This window comes from Symphalangus syndactylus, chromosome 21, assembly GCF_028878055.3.
Source record: "Symphalangus syndactylus isolate Jambi chromosome 21, NHGRI_mSymSyn1-v2.1_pri, whole genome shotgun sequence".
NCBI classification, from domain to species: Eukaryota; Metazoa; Chordata; class Mammalia; order Primates; family Hylobatidae; genus Symphalangus; species Symphalangus syndactylus.
In genome coordinates, this window is record NC_072443.2 from 23,045,974 (window position 1) to 23,066,518 (window position 20,545).

The 20,545-nt window shown below is 37.2% G+C and overlaps 1 long non-coding RNA gene across 2 annotated transcripts in view; it reads right to left on the reverse strand.

The window, feature by feature from the left end:
* LOC129471343 (uncharacterized) overlaps window positions 1–20,545 on the reverse strand; it is a 52,338-nt gene that overhangs the window by 11,012 nt on the left and 20,781 nt on the right. For both annotated transcript variants that reach the window (XR_008653557.2, XR_008653558.2), the window contains one exon: window positions 16,425–16,518. This is a non-coding gene — a long non-coding RNA (uncharacterized lncRNA). The remainder of the gene's footprint in view (window positions 1–16,424; window positions 16,519–20,545) is intronic.

Sequence of the window (20,545 nt, forward strand, 5' to 3'; positions counted from 1 at the left end):
GAGATCATGTCCTTTGCAGCAGCATGGATGGAACTGGAGGCCATTATCTTACGTGAACTAACACAGGAACAGAAAACCAACTACTGCATGTTCTTACTTATAAGTGAGAGCTAAACATTGAATACATACGGACACACAAAAAAGAGTGCAACAGACACAGGACCTACTTGATGGTGGGAGGGAGGTGGGTGAGGATTGAAAAACTTCCTATCCTGTACAACGCTTATTACCTGAGTGGTGAATTAATCGGTGCACCAAACTCCTGTGACATGCAATTTACCTATATAACAAACCTGCAAGTGAACTCCTCAACCTAAGACAAAATTTTTTTTAAAAAGGAAGAAAATAGTGACAGGAAACTTTCCAGGGTGGCAAAGGCAACGTTCTAATATAAGTTGATTGCAAAGTTGGTTACACATTTGCTAATATTTATCCAACTCTATACTTAGAATATGTACATTTAATATGTAATAGTGAATCAATTAAAAATAAATCCAGCAGACTAGAAGCAGCTAGTGTGTGCTGCTCTCATGAAACGAAAAAAAGAGTGGTGTGTAATTACTAGATCTTTAGCTGGAACATTGAGGTCACATTGGGATTCATCAAGGAAACAACTCAGAGAATAGAGAAGAACAAGTGATTTCGTTCCCTCAAGAGTGGCATGGAGCCAGGGGAGGCTTCCTTAACCTGGTGAAATGGTGAGTGTGTGAGAATTCCTTGTGACCAACACTTCTGCCATGGACCTTTGCAACCCTGGGCTCAAGGTGATCCCCCTGTGAGCCCACCTCACCAGGGCCTGCAGACTGACAGAGACCCATGTGGAGTCTGAGTAGAGCGGTAGCTCAGGCACACATGAAGTCCTAACTCTTGGAGCCTTGATTCCTCAGGCATCCTGGAGTTAGCAGCTGCAGCTCTGGTCATTGAGGAGGTCAAGTTCCCTCACACTTCCCCAGGAAAGGGGCCAAGTACAGGGGGCTGAGCAGTTACAGACTACAGGCCTCGTCTCTACTGTATTTCACAGGATAAGGCCCACTGGCCTAGGTCTTCAGCCACTCCCCATCTGGGCTCTTGGGCCAGTAGCAGCTCTGCACTTCCCTGGATGGAGTTCCCAGTGAGAGAGGCCAGCCACCATTTTTGCTGTCTCACAGCCCCTACTGCTATAGCCTTCAGGCTCTAGTGGTGATTACAGAGTGGCATGGATTTCCAACACAATATAGTCATCCCACAGAAATGGTGGCTAGACTATTTTTTTAGGTGGGTCCCTGATTCCACTTTTCCTCACTGGGCAGGACACCCCAACTTGGGACTCCAGCCACCCCCTGACCAGGATCCTCAGACCGTCAGGAGCTCTGCACTTGCCCGGGATGGAGCTCCCAGAGGGAGAGGCCAGCTGCCATTTTTGCTGTCTCACAGCCTCCACTGCTATAGCCTTCAGGCTCTGGAGAGCAAGTGATGATTAGGGAGTGTTTTCAGTCCCCTGCACAGTGCAGCCAACCCATGCAAAAGCATACAGATTGTTTTTTATACAGGTCCCCGGTCCTGCTTCTCCTCACTGGGCCTTCAGCCACCCACCACTGGGGTTCTTGAGCCACTAGCAGCTCTGCAGTGGACAGAACTCCCAGAGCGAGACGCCAGCTGCCATTTTTGCTGTCTCACAGTCCCCACTGCTATAGCCTTCAGGCTGTGGAGAGTGCATTGTGATTAGGGAGTGGTGTGGTTCCCCAGCATAGCACAGCCATACCATGGAAAAGTGGCCAGACTGTTCTCCACACAGGTGCTTGTCGCTGCTTTTCCTCACTGGGCAGGACCTCCCAACCTGGGACTCCAGCACCACTACCCTGCCCTCACTTGAATACTGTTATCAGAAGCAGTTCTGCATTTCTCTGAGGAGGAAATCCCAGAGACAACTCACAACCTTTCTGCCATTGCACCTACAGTGGTACCATCCTAACTGCCCTTGGCAGAGGAAGGAACAAAGGCCTAGTCACCTGCAGCATACCATAGCCATCATACAGACGGGAGTCCAGTGACTTTTCACTGTTAGCCCCTACCCCCAACTATTCACCAGGAAGGGAAGAGCATGCCCACTGGTAGTGGCTTTGTATTTCCCTGGAGAGGGGCTCCCAGAGGCAACTGGGCTCTCCTGCCACTGCCACAGCAATGGTTCTGCCCCTAATGCCTTTGGTCTGGGGAAGAAACAAAGAGCCTGAGGTCTTCACCTGAGCTTCCATCACACCACAGTCACCATAGAGAGAGGAGTGCAGTTCCTCATCACTGTAAGCCCTTGAGTCCCCGTTCTTCAACAAACAGAGCCACCATCTTGGGCCAGCAGAGCAGCCACCCCAAACCCATGGCTGAACATTCCCAGTAGCAGTGGCTTTAGGTTTCTCTGAGGTCAAGCTTCCAGAGGCAATAGAAAACTCCCTGCCACTGCCATTGCAGTAGTAGTGCATTTGCTGCCCTCAGATCAGGGAGGAGCAAAGACCCTCAGTGCTTTAACCACACCTCCAGCAAGCTGCAGTTGCCCTAAGGAGGAGACTCCAGTCTCTCTTCCCCGGCTCCCACCCGCTGCTGTTTCTCACCAGGCAGCGCCTCCCTGGCTTGGGCTCACAGCTCAGCCAGCCCATCCCGTGCAAATCACACTGATTGACAGTGGCTCTGCATCTCTCTAGGGTCAGCCCCAAGAGATAGGTGAAAAACCCACTACCACAACCAATGCTAAGATTCCTTCCCCTGCTTCCTCCAAGCTGAAGAGGAAACATAAGGCCTGAGATTGTCCCAGAACTGCAGTGTGCAGCCTGGGAGTGCCAAGCCGAGATCTTAGGATAGGAGAGGAGCCCATACCTTCAGATCACTGAGCGGGAGCACAGCTACAATCATGAGGAAATACAAAGGAGCCTTCTGACTGGCCATTACACTTAAGCGCCACCTAGTGGATCACAGCCCAAAACACTAACACAAGAAATACTTGGCTAATATACTCCCCTGTGAAACTAAGGACATGAATTCAGCTACAAATAAAGACCCTGCATAAAGCCTTGGCCCGCTGAACACATCCAGAAATAGTCTAATGACTACTCAATTTGCACTGCAGTTAAAGGAATACTAGCCCACACAGATGAGAAAGAACCAGTGCAAGAATTCTGGCAACTCAAAAAGCCAGAGCACCTTCTTTCCTCCAAAATATCATATTAGTTCCCCAGCAAGGGTTCTTAACCAGGCTGAAATGACAGATATATAATTCAGAATATGGATAAGAATGAAGATCATTAAGATTCAGAAGAATGTTGAAACCCATTCCAAGGAAGCTGAGCATTACAATAAAATGATACAAGAGCGGATAAATGAAATAGCCATTATAAAAACCAACCAAACTGATCTGATAGAGCTGGAAAACACACTACAAAAATTGCATAATGCAACAGCAAGTATTAACAGCAGAATAGACCAAGCTGAGGAAAGAATCTCAGAGTTCAGAGACTGGCTGTCTGAAATAAATCAGTCAGAAAAAAATAAAAAATAATGAATAAAACCCACAAGAAATATGGGAATATGTAAAGAGACCAAATTTATGACTTGTTGGTGTCCCTGAAAGAAGTAGGGAAAAAGCAAGCTACTTGGAGAAAATATTTCAAGAATCATCCATGAAAACTTCTCAAACTTTCCTGAAGAGAACAACATTAAAATTGAGGAAGTGCAGAGAACTTCTGTGAGATATTACATAAACATACTATCCCCAAGATACATAATTATCAGATCCATCAAGGTCAAAATGAAAGAAATAATGGTAAAGACAGTTTGAGAAAAGAGGTAGGTCACCTGCAAAAGGAACCCCATCAGGCTAACAGCAGTACTTTCAGCAGAAACCCTATAAGCCAGAAGAGATTGGGGGCCTATATTAAACATTCTTAAAGAAAAAAAAAATTCAATCACAAATCCTTAGAGAAATGCAAATCAAAACTACAATGAGATACCATCTCACACCAATCAGAATGACTATGATTAAGAACTCACAAAAATAACAGATGCTGGTGAGGTTTTGGAGAAAGGAGAATGTTTATACACTGCTGGTGGGAGCGTAAATTAGTTCAGCCCCTGCAGAGAGCAGTTTGGAGATTTCTCGAAGAACTTAAAACAGAACTACCATTAGACCTAGCAATCTCATTAGTGGGTATATATCCAAAGGAATATAAATTATTCTACCATAAAGACACATGCATTTGTATGTTCCATGCAGCAATTTTCACAATAGCAAAGACATGGAATCAACCTAAATGCCCATCAATGGTAGAATGGATGAAGAAAGTGTGATACATATACATCATAGAATACTATGCAGCCATAAAAAGAATGCAATCATGTCCTTTGCAGCAGCATGGATGGAGCTAAAGGCCATTATACTAATCAAATTAACACAGGAACAGAAAATCAAATACTGCATGTTCAGATTTACAAGTGGGATCTAAACAATAATGATACATGGATACTGGAACATACTTGAAGGTAGGGGGTGGGGAAAAGGAGAAGATCGGAAAAAATACCTAATAAGCATAATACCAGGTACTGTGCTTATTACCCGGGTAACAAAGTTACCTGTACAACAAACCTCCTTGACATGTAGTTTGCCTATACAACAAACCTGCACATGTACCCCTGAACCTAAAAGTTAAAAAATAAAAATAAAACATAAAAGGAACAATGTATATTTGGTTAGATTATTGAAAGCTTCAATTATTTAGTGATTATTAAATTATGCAATTTTTAAGTAAGAAGCTGGAAATCAAAGTGAATGACTCAGTTACGTGGGAAGTAAAACTGCCTCATCATAGCTAATTGTAACAGTTACGACAGCAAATGAGGACAAGGCCCAAGCAGCTTGTTCATTTTCTCTGGCATGAACCTGAATATTTATGACAATGAATTCATCTGGAATTTCACAAGAAGTTAAACCATAACAGAAGTGAATTCTAATTCCCCTCTCCACCAGAAATGATGTAATAAAGTGCTATAAATTTCATTAATGGGCTCATTTGCTTCCTTGCTGTGGAACATCAACCACAGTCCTGCCAGGTGGGTACACAGATTAAATGCCACATAACCCTGGGAAGGACATTAACGACCACTGGAGATGCTATATAGACATAATAATATGCAAAACTCTAGGAAAATGTATGTGCATGGCTAATTTAGAGCAAATGTAACATATTTCTTTCATATTAAAAACTGGGAGTTTTTAGGAGAAATATATGCTAGATCTTTGACAACTACAATTTCTCAAAATTGTTCTTAAACAACATAGGTTTATGTTGATGAATAATCAGAGGTTGCAAGTAAAAACATTATAAATAATAGTAGAGGATCAAGCTGTGCTTATTTATAATTGACGTAAAACAGAATCTGACTTCAATATAATTTTTACTATATTAAATGTGAATTGAAAGTGATTAGAAAAATTTATTCTATCATATGCATATCAACATAACCCTGATTGTAAATTGATAACTCAGACATTTCCTAGATACCATAATACTATTTCGCCCTATTAATCAGCTTACTCAGAATGCACCTAATAGAGTAAAACTCTGAAATGTTTTATCTCCCCAGATAGACTCTAATTTTAATATGGATACCTTTCCTACCGGTTATTGGCTTTTGCTGGAAAGACTAATGGGAAAAGTTCACAGTTTATAATATTAATAATTTAAGCTTTTTTCTAACTTTAGTAATAAATTATTTTTATTAAGGTCTTATGCTCAGCTATTTGATAAGTGCTCTGTCAGCAGTATTTCTATTAATCCTCACCATAACCTTTTATGAAAGTGTTGTGTTGTTAACTTCCATTTTATAGATAGGGAAACCAGGGCATCAGCAGGTAAAGTGTTTTTCCAAAGGTCTCACAGATGATGGCAAAAAGTGGGATCACAATTTATACTCTGATTAGTGTGCCTCCTAAGTTCAAACTCTACTTACTACTCACATTGATACCTCTCATCTCTCTTACCTCATGGCATAATATGCATTCAGTAGAATAAACAGTTTGAACCTTAGCAAAAATTGTGCAATATTACCTAATGTTCCAAATAATTTGGAAGCATTTTACATGTGTTCACTATAAACCAAGTCATAAGAAATGATTTACTTGTTATATAAACACACTTTTAACTTGTTATAACTTGATTGAGTTGTTAAACTTTTTATAGTGTGAACTGGCAGAGTTTAACTTACTATTTTTATGTAAACACTTAATGTCTTTGTATTTGATCTTTTAGTGTTTACATATTAGCTTGAGAATCTTGGCTTTTGCCTATTTATAGAATCAAATATTCTCAGTTTAAAGGTAAATTACAGATTACTAGTTCAGTATCACATTCAATGCAGTTATCCTCTGTTTATGTTTCCTCCATAACCTTTGTGATTATCTTCAGTAATAAATTTATCAAATATTCTCTACTGTGTGTCACTATGCTGAGAACAGCTATAACACACATATGAAATTGAGTACATATTGTTTTATGTATAAAAAATAAATCCACTAAATAATTAAAAAATAGTTTTCTAAATGTCTTTCTTAAAGATTGCCCTTAAAAAGGCCTTTCAGTAAGATAAAATATTAACCCTGAGGAAAAAGTGAGTTGCAAGAAGGAATAGGAAGCAAAGATACTTAAAAATATTAACCTAAAAATGTATTTAGAAAAGTAAGTTTCACATAGTTTTTGGAGATACTTAAACAGCAAGTTATCATTCTTGTTTAGGAAAAGAACCAAAATGTTAACTAATTTCTTTACTTTTTCAGAAAAATATAAAGCTAATTAGGTTTTAAAACTGCAAGGGAGAGAACTAAATGCATGGAAATAAATGCTATCCCTTCTAATTCAGGAGAAAAAAAAGAAAACTACCTTATCAATACAACAAGAAGTCAGGAAAAGAGATAAGTAAAATATGTTTCATTATAAGATTGCAGAAATAAATCTAAATGTATTAGTAATCACAATAAAATGTCTTTGATTTGGTACATCCAGTAAAATATATAGATTATAGGATTGGATAAAGCCGTAATAGCTACACTTTATAAAAGACACTTGTAAAAGGAACATGGAGACTTAAATGCAGATACTTTAACATAATGAATTAGGAGAATATCAAAGAAAAATTATTGTCCAAGATGATTCTACATTTAAAAGAAAACAATTTTATGGTGCCTAAAAGTACATTTGTAAATTTTGACTAATTTGGGTTTATGCCAGGAATTTAAGGATAGCATAACATCAAAAATATTTATGTGATCCATCACATTAACAGACTGAAGAAAAGTTGTAGATAATTTCAATATATGCAGTAATATTGGAAAAATGTAATAATTCATTATTTACAAAAATCTTAAAAAACTAGGAATTGAAAGAAACACCCTTAAATCTTATCTATTGTAAACAGTGCTACAACAAACGTAGGAGTGTTACTATCTCTTCAAGACACTAATTTACTTTCTTTTGGGTATATAACCAGTAGTGGGATTGCTGGATCATATGGTAGCTCATCTTTTAGTTTTATGAGAAACCTCTAAATGGTTCTGCATACCTATATGTCCAGCAAACAGATGAATGGATTTGAAAAATGTGGTACATATACACAACAGAGTACTATTTAGCCATAAAAAAGGATGAGATCTAGTCATTTGCAACAATATGGATGAAACTGGAGATCATTACGTTAAGTGAAATAAGCCAACTACAGAAAGACAAATATCACATGTTCTCACTTATTTGTGGGATCTAAAAATCAAAACAGTTGAACTCATGGACATGGAGAATAGAAGGATGGTTACCAGAGGCTGGGAAGGGTAGTGGGGTGTTGGGTGGGGGGAGAGTGGGGATGATTAATGGGTATAAAAACAACAGAAAGAATGAATAAGACTTACCATTTGATAGCACAATAGGGTGACTATTGTCAATAATAACTTAATTGTATATTTTAAAATAACTTAAAGAATGTATTTGGATTGGTTGTAACTCAAAGGATAAAAGCTTGAGGGGATAAATACCTCATTGTCCATGATGTGCTTATTTCACATTGCATGCCTGTATCAAAATATCTCATGTACCACATAAATATATACACCTACTATACACCCTCAAAATTTTAAAAAATAATTCTAAAAATTTTTAAAAAGAAAAAAATGGAAAGAATGAAGAAGACCTACTATTTGATAGCACAATAGGGTGACTGTAGTCAATAATAACTGAATTATACATTTTAAAACAACTTAAAAAGTGTAAATGTATTGTACATAACTCAAAGGATAAATGCTTGAGGGGATGGATACCCCATTCTCCATGACATGCTTATTTCACATTGCATGTCTGTATCAAAACATCCCATGTACCCCATAAATATATATAGCTACTAGGTGGCCATAAAAATTAAAATTTTTAAAAAGAAACTCCTTTAAATTGATAAAACCAAAACTTGCATCAAATTGTATTAGTCCATTCTCATGCTGCTATGAAGAAATACTTGAGACTGGGTATTTATAAAGAAAAGAGGTTCAATTGACTCACAGTTCCACATAACTGGGGAGGCCTCAGGAAACTTACAATCATGGTGGAAGGCCCCTCTTCACAGGGCGGCAGGGAGAGAATGAGTGCAAGCAGGGGAAATACCAGACACTTACAAAACCATCAGATCTTGTGAGACTCACTGATTATCACGAGAACAGCATGGGGGAAATTACCCCCATGATTCGATTACATCCACCTGGTCCCACCCTTGACATTTTCGGATTATGAGGATTACAATTCAAGGTGAGATTTGGGTGGAGTCCCAGAGCCAAACCTTGTCACAAATACTACATTTAATAATAAAAACTTTATTAGAAACATCTTCAATTAAGACAAAACCACTAAGCCCACTAGTTTCCAACATAGTAGGTATTATAGCCAATTAATGAAGATAAAAAGTTAGGGTTTTAAAAACTATAAAAGATAAGGTAAAATTAACATTATTTTAAAATAATCTCAGAGAATCTACAAGCTAGGAAAGACTTTTGCAGGCCTGCTGATACAAGATCAACAAACAGAAGTCACTATTGTTCCTACCTGTATTAAAATATGTAAAAAATGTAGCAATAACATAATCTTGTATTTAAGAAAAATAAACTCTAAAGCTACAATGAATAAATCTAGTAAAATAGTTACAGAATGTTATGGAGAAAACTGAAGAACATAAAAGGAAACCTGACTAAATTGGACCAAAAACTACTGTTTATGGATTGGAAGAATTGGTATAATAAAGATGTTATTTTATCCAAATGAATTTATAATTAAAATAGTTCTCAACATAACAACAGTAATTCATGCACTAACAAATGTTTTTTGAAAATTTATATAAATGAAAGGTAATAAAAATACAAAATGACACTGGATGCATATCCACCAAATTAATGACATTTCTTGCTTCTGAGCGGGGAGAAAGGGAAGGGTACTGGTAAGAAGAATAAAGGAAATTTATATCTCATCGGTCAAGCCTTATTTTTCATAATCACAATGTCTGAAGAACAAATCGTGAATATGGTGAAAATGCTGGCTTGAGAATTCGTATTTGTTTAGTGACATCTTTACCTTTCTCTACTGTTTAAACTTTTCAAATAAAATAGAAATGTTAGTCTTGACAGAATCTCCTTTGAGGATTAGTAGACAGCAGCAATACGAACTTTCATTTTAATTCATTTCATCTAAAAGCCTAAGATTTCCACATAGCTGAGTTACAGATAGGTCAAAGTCTACCATATTAAAAAATAAGAGGAAAAATTATATTCTGAAACAGTCAGCTGAAAGCAATTTATTTATTTATTTATTTATTTTATAACTTTTTTTTGAGAAAGAGTCTCACTCTGTCACCCAGGCTAGAGTTCAGTGGCACAGTCTCGGTTCACTGCAGCCTCAGCCTCCTGGGTTCAAGTGATTCTCCTGTCTCAGCCTCCTGAGTAGCTGGGATTACAGGCACATGACACCACACATGGCTAATTTATTTATTTATTTATTTTTGTATTTTTAGTAGAGACAGGGTTTTACCATGTTGGTCAGGCTAGTCTCTAACTCCTGACCTTAGGTTTTACCATGTTGGCCAGGCTGGTCTCGAACTCCTGACCTTGGGTCATCCACCCACCTCGGCCTCCCCAGGTGCTGGGATTACAGGTGTGAGCCACAGCACCAGGCCTATTTTCTTTTTTGTTGTTACTGAGAAAGTGTCTCTGTTGCTCAGGCTGGAGTGCAGTGGTAGGATCATGGCTCACAGCAACCGCCGCCTCCTGGTCTCAAGCAATTCTCCCACCTCAGCCTCCAGAATAGTTGGAACTACATGCCTCCTCACCTGGCTAATTTTTGTATTTTTTTGTAGAGACAGGATTTCACCATGTTGCCCAGATGATCTAGAACTTCTGAGATCAAGCAGTCCACCCCTTTGGCCTCCCAAAGTGCTGAGATTACAGGGGTGAGTCAATGCACCTGGCCTAAAGCAATTGAGTACTAGCATTAATTTTTACTATAAAGACTGGCACCATTGACCTTTACCTAAAGACAGCTAATGAGCTCCATTTACTCAGTTACATAATTTACCTTCACAATACCAAGGATATCTAAAATCCTAGAAATTACTTCAGTTGTTTAGAGATTTATTTCAATTATTAGGAACTGTATATAGTAAAAGCATCATTCTTGAGCTAAATTACGAAAAATGGTCAAGCATATATACCACTTATGAAGCATTCACTTATATGCTGGTTTCATGTGAGTCACAAACTTAATATTCTAAGCAACCATTTCAGCTAAAATTTTTTGAATACTGTTTTCTAGATGTATAGCTGTTCCAATATTTACTTGTTTGGGCTTGTTCAACACCACATTGTCTAGATAGAATGACTTGTATAGTAACTGGTTCTAATTACATTTCAAAACTTTACTATATATTTTATTTATATTACTAAGACTCATTTTGTTCTAATTGTTACCAAATATCAGCTCTTATTGTTATTAAAACCAGAGCTGTTTCCAAGTTAGCCAATTTTGTGAGAGTAGCAAAATATATCTTAAAGCCAAAGTAATTAATGCTCATGTATATAGTTAGTTTTGCAAAAGTAAAGAACAAGACAAAACAAAATAAGACACTAAAGACTTTCCATAAAGGCGAACATCTTTGGACAGAGTGGGGGAGTTTCAGTTGAGTTTATCTAGGCTCGTGAGAATCAACCTTGTTCTTGGGACTCTTGATTTTTAGCCAAAATATGATCTCTATTTAATTCAGGAGAACCTGGAGAGTTTTCCTCAAATGAAGAACAAAGATTGTATAGAACATGTATCATATTTGCTAATTAGTATTTACCCTCTCATTTTAGTAGCAAAGTGATTTTTTTTGAGTAAAGGGTTAATAATGACTTGATTTTATATATCTTGAAAGACACTTTTCTCCATCCAAGGGTATGAATGAAATTCATTAGGAAGAAAATTATATTCCTATAACACAGCTCCTTATACTAAGTAGTTTAGTAACCGTTTTATCTAACCTTTTCCAAGGGAAAGCTGAGATTGAAGATGATTAATCCATCCTCAATAAAGGATGCTTGCATACACAACACATGATAGACAATGTTTAATTCATTAACTGGCTAGAATCTAGGTAATAAAAGAGGGACAGCTGGGTGCCTGATGGAGCATCCCTCTGTACACTTTAGAAGAATTTATCTTATGTCATGAAGAATGGGAAATGAATTTGTATTCCTGGAGAAAATGGTTCTAATCAAAATTAAAGGAAAATTGAAAACTCTGATCTAAACACATTGCTGGAACTATCTGATATCTAGCTGTTGGGGTTTAAGAAAAGGCCTAAGCAACTGGATGCATGCAAGATTAAAGGAATTAGGATTATTTGGTTTGGAGAAAGCATAGTTGGAAAGTGACTGACCGTGATTATTTAAACATGATATTATTATTTGAAGGATGTTGACCAGCTGTTCTCCAGCCCCAGTATGCCCTTCATGTAAAAAAAATATTTAAAATAGCAAAAAGAGAAATACAGACTAGGTCACATGAGGATTTTATAAACTCTAGTATGCAGATATCACGATTTAGAAAAAAGACCATATAAATGATTATTATAAATAATAGTTGAGGGAGCTCACATCCGGCCATATAAATCCCATAACAGACTCTTTGCACAAACATTCTAGGTAACATATTCATGGCATTCATTTGGATGAAAGAGAAGTGTCTATTTACATGATTACATAAATTGCAAGGTAATGATTTTTATGTCACTTAAAAGTAAAAAAAAAAAAAAAATGCGTGCCAGAGTGCCTATTTTTCTTTTAAAAGCACTGAACTCTTTCCCAAGCTAAAGATGCAATCTTTGCAACACTTGCTGTCATTCTTTGATCCCATGGTCATAACAGAAAGGCATTCAACAGAGTGCAGAAAAATCCACTCTGCTGTTCTCCTGATGTTCCCACATTTTTCTTTCTTTTTTTTTTCTTTTTTTTTTTTTTCGAGACAGAGTCTTGCTCTGTCTCCCAAGCTGGAGTTCAGTGGCACGATCTCCGCTCACCACAAGCTCTGCCTCCTGGGTTCACGCCATTCTCCTACCTCAGCTTCCCGTGCAGCTGGGACTACAGGCGCCCGCTACCACGCCCGGCTAATTTTTTTTTTTTTGTATTTTTTGTATTTTTAGTAGAGACGGGGTTTCACCGTGTTAGCCAGGATGGTCTCGATCTCCTGAGCTCATGATCCGCCCGCCTTGGCCTCCCAAAGTGCTGGGATTACAGGCGTGAGCCACCGCGCCCCGCCCTCCTGATGTTCTCACATTTTTCTTAGTGAAAATTATTAGCTGAAATCGCTTTGAATTAATGGAGTCTGTGTGGCTGAGATTGTGCTTTGCTCCACTGAATGGAAGAGACTGAGCTAGCCTGATACCTTGGCAAGGCAAACTAGAAACACTACCAGCCTATCAACAAAAGTTTAGCATAATGACAGAAAATGAGTATTAAGACCAAAACCAAAATGGATTGTATAACGTAGATGTATTTGTATATAAAACTTTCCAATTTTTCAGTCTAGAGGTATTACAGTTAGTAGCAGAAATGTGGTGTCCTTATGCTTGTGTATTATGAGTTTTTAAAATGTAATACAACTGATTTTTGATTAACTTTATAAAGTTATAATTTGCATACAGTAAAATGCACCTATTTAAGTGTACATTTCAATGAGCTTCAACAAGCATAATAACTAAGTAGCCACCACCACAATGAAGATATACACTATTTCCATCATCTTAAGAAGTTCTTTTATGTCCTTTCCCAAAACACATCTTCCAAACTTCAGCTCAGGCAAAAACTGATCTGCCACCTGTCACTATAGATCACATTTTTCTTATAAATAAATTTAATCATATAATATGGACTCTTTCTGCCTTTTTTGCTCAGCCTTATGTTTTTGAGATTTGTTCATGTTGTTGTGTGTATAAATAAGTTCAAGTATTTGTCAGTGCTCTTTTTTTTTTTTTTTTTGAGATGGAGTCTCTCTCTGTCACCCAGGCTGGAGTGCAGTGGCACGATCTCCGCTCACTGCAAGCTCCGCCTGCTGGGTTCACGCCAGTCTCCTGCCTCAGTCTCCCATGCAGCTGGGACTACAGGCGCCCACTACCACGCCCGGCTAATTTTTTTTTTTTTTTTTTTTTGTATTTTTAGTAGAGACAGGGTTTCACCGTGTTAGCCAGGATGGTCTCGATCTCCTGACCTCGTGATCCGCCCGCCTCGGCCTCCCAAAGTGCTGGGATTACAAACATGAGCCACTGTGCCTGGCCTTGTCGGTGCTCTTGTTGATAAACATTTTGGTCAAGTTCATTTTGGGGTTGTAATGAACAAAACTGCTGTCATTTTTTCTGTATGACCCTGTGTATGGACATTTTCAATTTGGGAGTCCATACCTAAGAGTGGGATTACTGAGTTATATAGTAAATGTTTATTTAAGAAGCTATGAAACTATTTTTGTAAAGTATTTGTGTTATTCATTGTCTCACCAACAATGTAGAACACTTCCAGTTGTCCACTTGCTGCATATCCTTGATAACACTTGCTATTGTCAGTCATATTGTAGCTATTGTCAAATATATTGTAAAATGCTATTGTGCTTTTAATTTGCACTTCCCTGATGACTAATCATGTTGAACATATTTTCATGTGATTATTGCTAATTTGTATGTCTTCTTTTGTGAAATGGCTGTACAAAATTGTTCCTTAACAGGTTTGTTGATATACATATCTGTTACCAATCTTAGCAGAAAAATAGTTCCTCACTATTAAGTATGTAAGAATAATGTTAACTGTGGCTTTTCCAAATTCTTTTTATTAGGTTGACAAAACCTAGTTTGCAGAGCACTTTTATTATGAACGGGTTTTGAATTGTTCAAATGCTTTTTAAGGAATACTAATTTTCCAAATAGTCATGTTTATTTCATATATATGTAAATACACATACATATAGTATCTATACCTGTCATTTGTGTATAGCTTTACTTAATACATCCCCCCAAGGCTGTCACTTGACTTTTTGTTGCCTTAACAATATACTTCAAAGATCAAAAGTTACTGTTTCTTTTTATTTGGTGAAGCCCAACTTATCAATTTCCTTTCTTATAGCATGTATTTTTTGTGCCCTAATTTGGAAATCCTTGCATATCTCAAGGTCATGAGGATTATCTTTTGATTTCTTCTAGACATTTTATAGATTTAACTTCTACAGTTATGTTCATGATTCACTTTGAATTAGTTTTTGTAGATAGTGTCAGATAAAGATTAAAATTTATTTTACCCAATTGGTATCCAATTTGGTATCCAATTTTTCCAGCAGAATTTGTTGGAAAGAATATTCCTTCCCCATAAATTACCTTGGTATCTCTGTTGAAAATAATTGAACCTAGATAGATAGATAGATAGATAGATAGATAGATAGATAGATAGATTTATTTTTGGACTTTATTCTATTTCATTGATCTATATGTTTAATTTTACATTAATGCCACACCACCTTGAATACTGTAGGTTCATAGTTTTAAGGTATTTTTGACTATTCAAGTTCCTTTTTATTTTGATATAGATTTTAGGTGTGTTCTATAAAGTCAATAAGGCCAATTTGTTTGACAATGTTTATCAAGTCCACTATATTCCTGTTGATATGTTATCTATTTGTTACTGAGAGATGAATACTAAAATCTTGAATTGTGGATCTGTCTATTTCTCCTTTTAATTTTATTAGCTATTGCTTCACATATTTTGAAGTTCCATTATAGAGTTCATAAATATCTTTTTGATGAATTTATTATCCTTTATGTGTGTTTTCCCATTTTGTACTTCTAATGTCTCTCTCTGTCTATATATATATATATATAAAATCTCTCTCTCTCTCTCTCTATATATATATCTTTCTATATATATATCAACTCTAGAGAGGGAAGTGGAGTAAGGTGGCTAAATAGAGCCCTCCAGTGTTTGACACTTCCTGCAGGAACACCACATTTTACAACTATCCACACAAGAAAGCACCTTCATAAAAAAAAAATCAGGTAAATGATCACAGTACCTTTTTTTAACATCAAATCATGGAAACAGGCACTGCAAATAGTAGAAAAGACAGTCTTAAATTGCTAACACCACCCCTCCCCCATCCCCCAGGAGCAGCCACATTGCATAGAGAAAGAATCTGTGTGCTTGAGGGAGGAAGAGTGCAGTGATTGTGGAACTTTGTATTGGAATCCAGTACTGGCCCTTCCATAGTAGAAAGCAATACAGGGAAGAATTCAGATAGTGCCTGTGGAGGGAGCATTTAGACCAGCCCCAGCCAGAGGGTAAACATTCTGCCAGTGGCAGAACCTGAGTTCCAGCTAGCCCCACCACCACCAGCTAAAGTGTTCTGGGGTTCTAAATAAACTTGAAAAGCTGTCTAGGCCACAAGGACTGATATTCCTGGACAAGTACAGGTGCCATCTGGGATTGGAGCCAGCACACATGGGGTGCATGTGACCTATGGAGACACCAGCCATGTTGGCCAAGGGAATGCTTGTAACACTCCCACCCCAACCCCAGGCAGCAGAGCTTGAAGCTCTGAGAGAGACTCATTCCTTCCATTTGAAGAGAGGAGAGGGGAGTGGAAAGAGGACTTTGTCTTGCAACTTGGATACCAGCTCAGCCACAGTAGAATAGAATACTAGGCAGAGTTGTGAGGCTCCTATTCTAGGACCTAGCTCCCAGATACATTCCTAAACACATCTTAGGCCAGAAGGGAACATACTGCCTTGAAAGAAGGACCCAGTCCTGGCAGAATATATCACTTGATTACTAGAGATCCCTTGGGCCTTGAATAAACATCCACTTTAGCAGTAATCACTGTAGTACTTGGGAGAGACTTAGTACCGTGTTAGCTTCAAGGGTGATCCACCACACTTCCAGCTGCAGTGGCTATGGGAAGAGACTCCTTTGGCCTAATGAAATAAAAGAGAAATGTAAAGGGAAATTTGTCTTGAAGCTTGGGTACAGTCCAGCCCCAGTAAGATAAAGCACCAAGTGGACTCCTGGGGTCCCTGAATTCAGGCCTTGGCACTGGGACAGCATTTTTTGATCCACCCTGGGCTAGAGGGGAGCCCACTGCCCTGAGAGAGAGACATTGGCATGCAGCATTTGCCACAGGCTGATTGAAGAGACCTTGACTGAACATGTGTGATAGCTAGGTAGCACTTGCTATGGGCCTGGGGCAGTGATGTCCACAAGGAAAGACTCCTTGTTGAGGAAAAGACAGGGAATATTGGGAAGAACATTGTCTTGTAGATTGGGTGTTAGCTCACAGGCAATAGACTAGAGCACAAAGTAGATTCCTAAGGTTCCCAACTTTAGGCCCTGGCTCCCAAATGGCATTTCTGAACTGACCCTGGATGAAGGAGAGGATCTTGCCACCCTCAATGGAAGGACACCAGCCTGGCTAGATTTGACACCTGCTGACTGAAGAGCTCCTGGGCCTTGAATGAACATTGGCTGTAGCTAGGTAGTGGTTGCCATGAGCATTAGGTGAGACCCAGTGTTGTGCTGGTTCAGGGCTGACCCAGTGCAGTTGCAGTGGTAGTGGCCACAAGGCTACTTGTGTCCCTGATCCCCCAACTGTAGGCAGCTTAGCATGGAGAGAGAGGCTCCATTTGTTTGGGGAAAAGTAAGAGAAAAGAACAAGAGTCTCTTCTTAGTATTCAAGGGAATTCTCTGAGATCTTACCCAAGTCCAACAAGGCAGTACCTCTATGAGTCTGCAAAAGTCCATAATTACTGATCTAGGGGTGGACCCTAATGCAGATTTGGCTGCAGTGAACAAAAACTTATATGACAACACTCAATTCCCTTTGAATACTTGGAAAGCCTGTCCAAGAAGCATGGGTACAAACAATCCCAGACTGTAAAGATTACAATAAATACCTAATTCTTCAGTGTCCACACATCGATGAACATCCACAAACATCAAAACCAACCAGGAAAACTTGATCTAACCAAAACGAAATAAAGCACCAGTGATAAGTCTTGGAGTGACAGAGATATGTGACTTTTCAGACAGAATTCAAAATAGCTGTTTTTAGGAAGCTCAATGAAATTCAAGATAACAGTGAAAATAAATTCAGAATCCTATCAGAGAAATGTAACAAGGAAATCAAATTAATTTTTAAAAATGAAGCAGAAATTCTGGAGCTGAAAAATTCAATTGACATAGTGAAGAATGCATCAGAATCAATAGGATAATTGATTAAGCAGAAGAAAGAAGTAGCTTGAAGATAGGCTATGTAAAAATACACAGAGAAATGAAAAGAAAAAGAATTTTTTAAAATGAAGAACACCTACAAGATTTAAAAATAGCCTCAAAAAGGCAAATCTAAGAATTACTGGACTTAAAGAGAAAGCAAAAAAACAAATCAGGATAGAAAGTTTATTTAAAGGGATAATAATAGATAACTTTCCAAACCTAGAGAAAGATACTAATAGTCAAGTTCAAGAAGGTTATAGAATACCAAGAAGATTTAACCCAAAGAACACTACCTCAACATATTTAATAATCAAACTCTTAAATATCAAGGATTTAAAAATGATCCTAAAAACAGCAAGAGAAAATAAACATATAATAAAAAAATGAGCTTCCACACAGCTGGCAGCAGACTTTCCCATGGAAACCTTACAGACCAAGGAAGAGTGACATGACATATTTAAACTGCTGAAGAAAAAGTATTTTATCCCAGAATAGTATATCCAGTGAAAGTACCCTCAAACACGAAGGATAAATAAAGACTTTCCTAGACAAACAGAAGCTGAGGGATTTCATCAAAACCAGACCTGTCCTACAAGAAATGCTAAATGGGCTTCTTCAATCTGAAAGAAAAGAACACTAATGAGCAACAAGAAATCATCTGAAGGTAAAAAACCCATTGAAACTAGTAAGCACACAGATAAATATAGAATATTAAACATTGTAATTGTGTATGTAAACTACTCACATCTTCAGTAGAAAGACTAAAAAATGAGCCCATCAAAAACAATAATTACAACACCTTTTCAAGACATAGACAATAAATTAAATGTAAATAGGAAAAAACAAAAAGTTAAATAGTTCTGGGGTTGAAGTGTAGAGTTTATATTGGTTTTATCTGGCTTGTTAGTTTGTTTGTTGTTCTTGTAATTAGTGTTAAGATGTCATCAGTTTAAAATAATGAGTTATAAGATGATATTTGCAAGGCACATAGTAACTTCAAACCAACAAAACCACAACAGATACATGAAAAATAAAAGACAAGAAATTAAAACATACCACCAGAGAGAAAATGACCTTTATGAAAGGGAAGACAGGAAGGAAGGAAGGAAGAAAGGAAGGAAGGAAGAAAGGAAGGAAGGAAGAAAGGAAGGAAGGAAGAAAGGAAGGAAGGAAGGAAGGAAGGAAGGAAGGAAGGAAGACAATACAACCAGAAAACAAATAAGAAAATTGCAATAGTAAGTTCTTACTTATCAACAATAACTTTGAATGTAAATGAATTATACTCTCCAATCAGAAGACATAAAGGATCTAATTAGATATAAAAAGAAGAAACAATGATCTCTTGCCTAGAAGAAACACACTTTACCTATGAAAAAAAAACACAGACTGAAAAATATGGGATGGAAAAAGATACTCCATGAAAATGGAAACTGAAAAAGAGCAGGAGCAGCTATACTACAAAATGGATTTCGAGAAAAAAGACATGAAAGAGATAAGGTCGTTATAAAATAATAAAGAGGTCAATTCAGCAAGATAATGTAACAATTATAAATATATACACAGCAAACACTAGATCACCAAAATATAAACTAGAAACTGCTAAAAACCTAAAAACAGCCTAAAAATGCCTAGAAATGATAAACAAATTCAACAGAGTTGCAATGTACAAATCAACGTTCAAAAATTAGGGGCATTTGTATACAGCAATAACAAACAACTTGGAAACGAAATTAAGAAAGTAATTCCATATATGGTAGCTTAAAATAAAATAAAATACCTAGGAATAAACATAACCAAAGTGAAAGATCTCACAGTGAAAATCGTAAAACATTGATGAGAGAAACTGAAGTGGACACAAAATAATAAACAAAATTATGTTTATGAATTGGAAGAATCAAAATAGTTAAAATGTTCATACTCAACAAAGCAATATACAGATTCAATGCAATTCCTATAAAAATACCAATGACTTTCTTCATAGAAGTAGAAAAATTATTCTAAAATTTATATGGAACTGCAGAAGAACCAGAATAGCTAAAGCTATCTTAAGCAAAGAGAACAAAACCGGAGGAATCACATTACCTGACTTTATATTATACTGCATAGCTATAGTAACCCAAACAGCATAGTACTGGCATAAAAAGATACATAGAACCAATTAGTGAACCCAGAAATAAATCTACAATCTATGGTGAACTCATTTTTGACAAAGCCTCCAAAAACATTCATTGGTGAAAGCACAGTCTTTTCAATAAATGGTGCTAGGAAAACTGGATATCCATAGTAAAAGAATGAAACTAGACACCTATCTCTCATCATATACAAAAAACAATAAAAATGGATTAAAGACTTAAATCTTAGACCTCAAAGTATGAAACTATAAAAAAAATACTGGGGAATAACTCCAGGATATTGGTCTGGGCAACAATTTCTTGAGTAATACTCCAAACAGAAAAGCAACCAAAGCAAAAATAGACAAATGGGATCACATCAAGTTAACACATTTCTGCAAAGCAAAGCAAACAATCAGCAAAGTGAAAGACAACCCACAGAATGGGAGAAAATATTTACAAACTTGCAGTCTGACATGGGATTAATAACAAGAATATATAAGAAGCTCAAACAACTCAACAGGAAGAAAACCTAACGATCAAACTTTTTAAAAATCATCAGAAATAATGCAATTCAAAACTGCATTATTTCTGCAAAATTAGATATAGTCTCCCCCCAGCT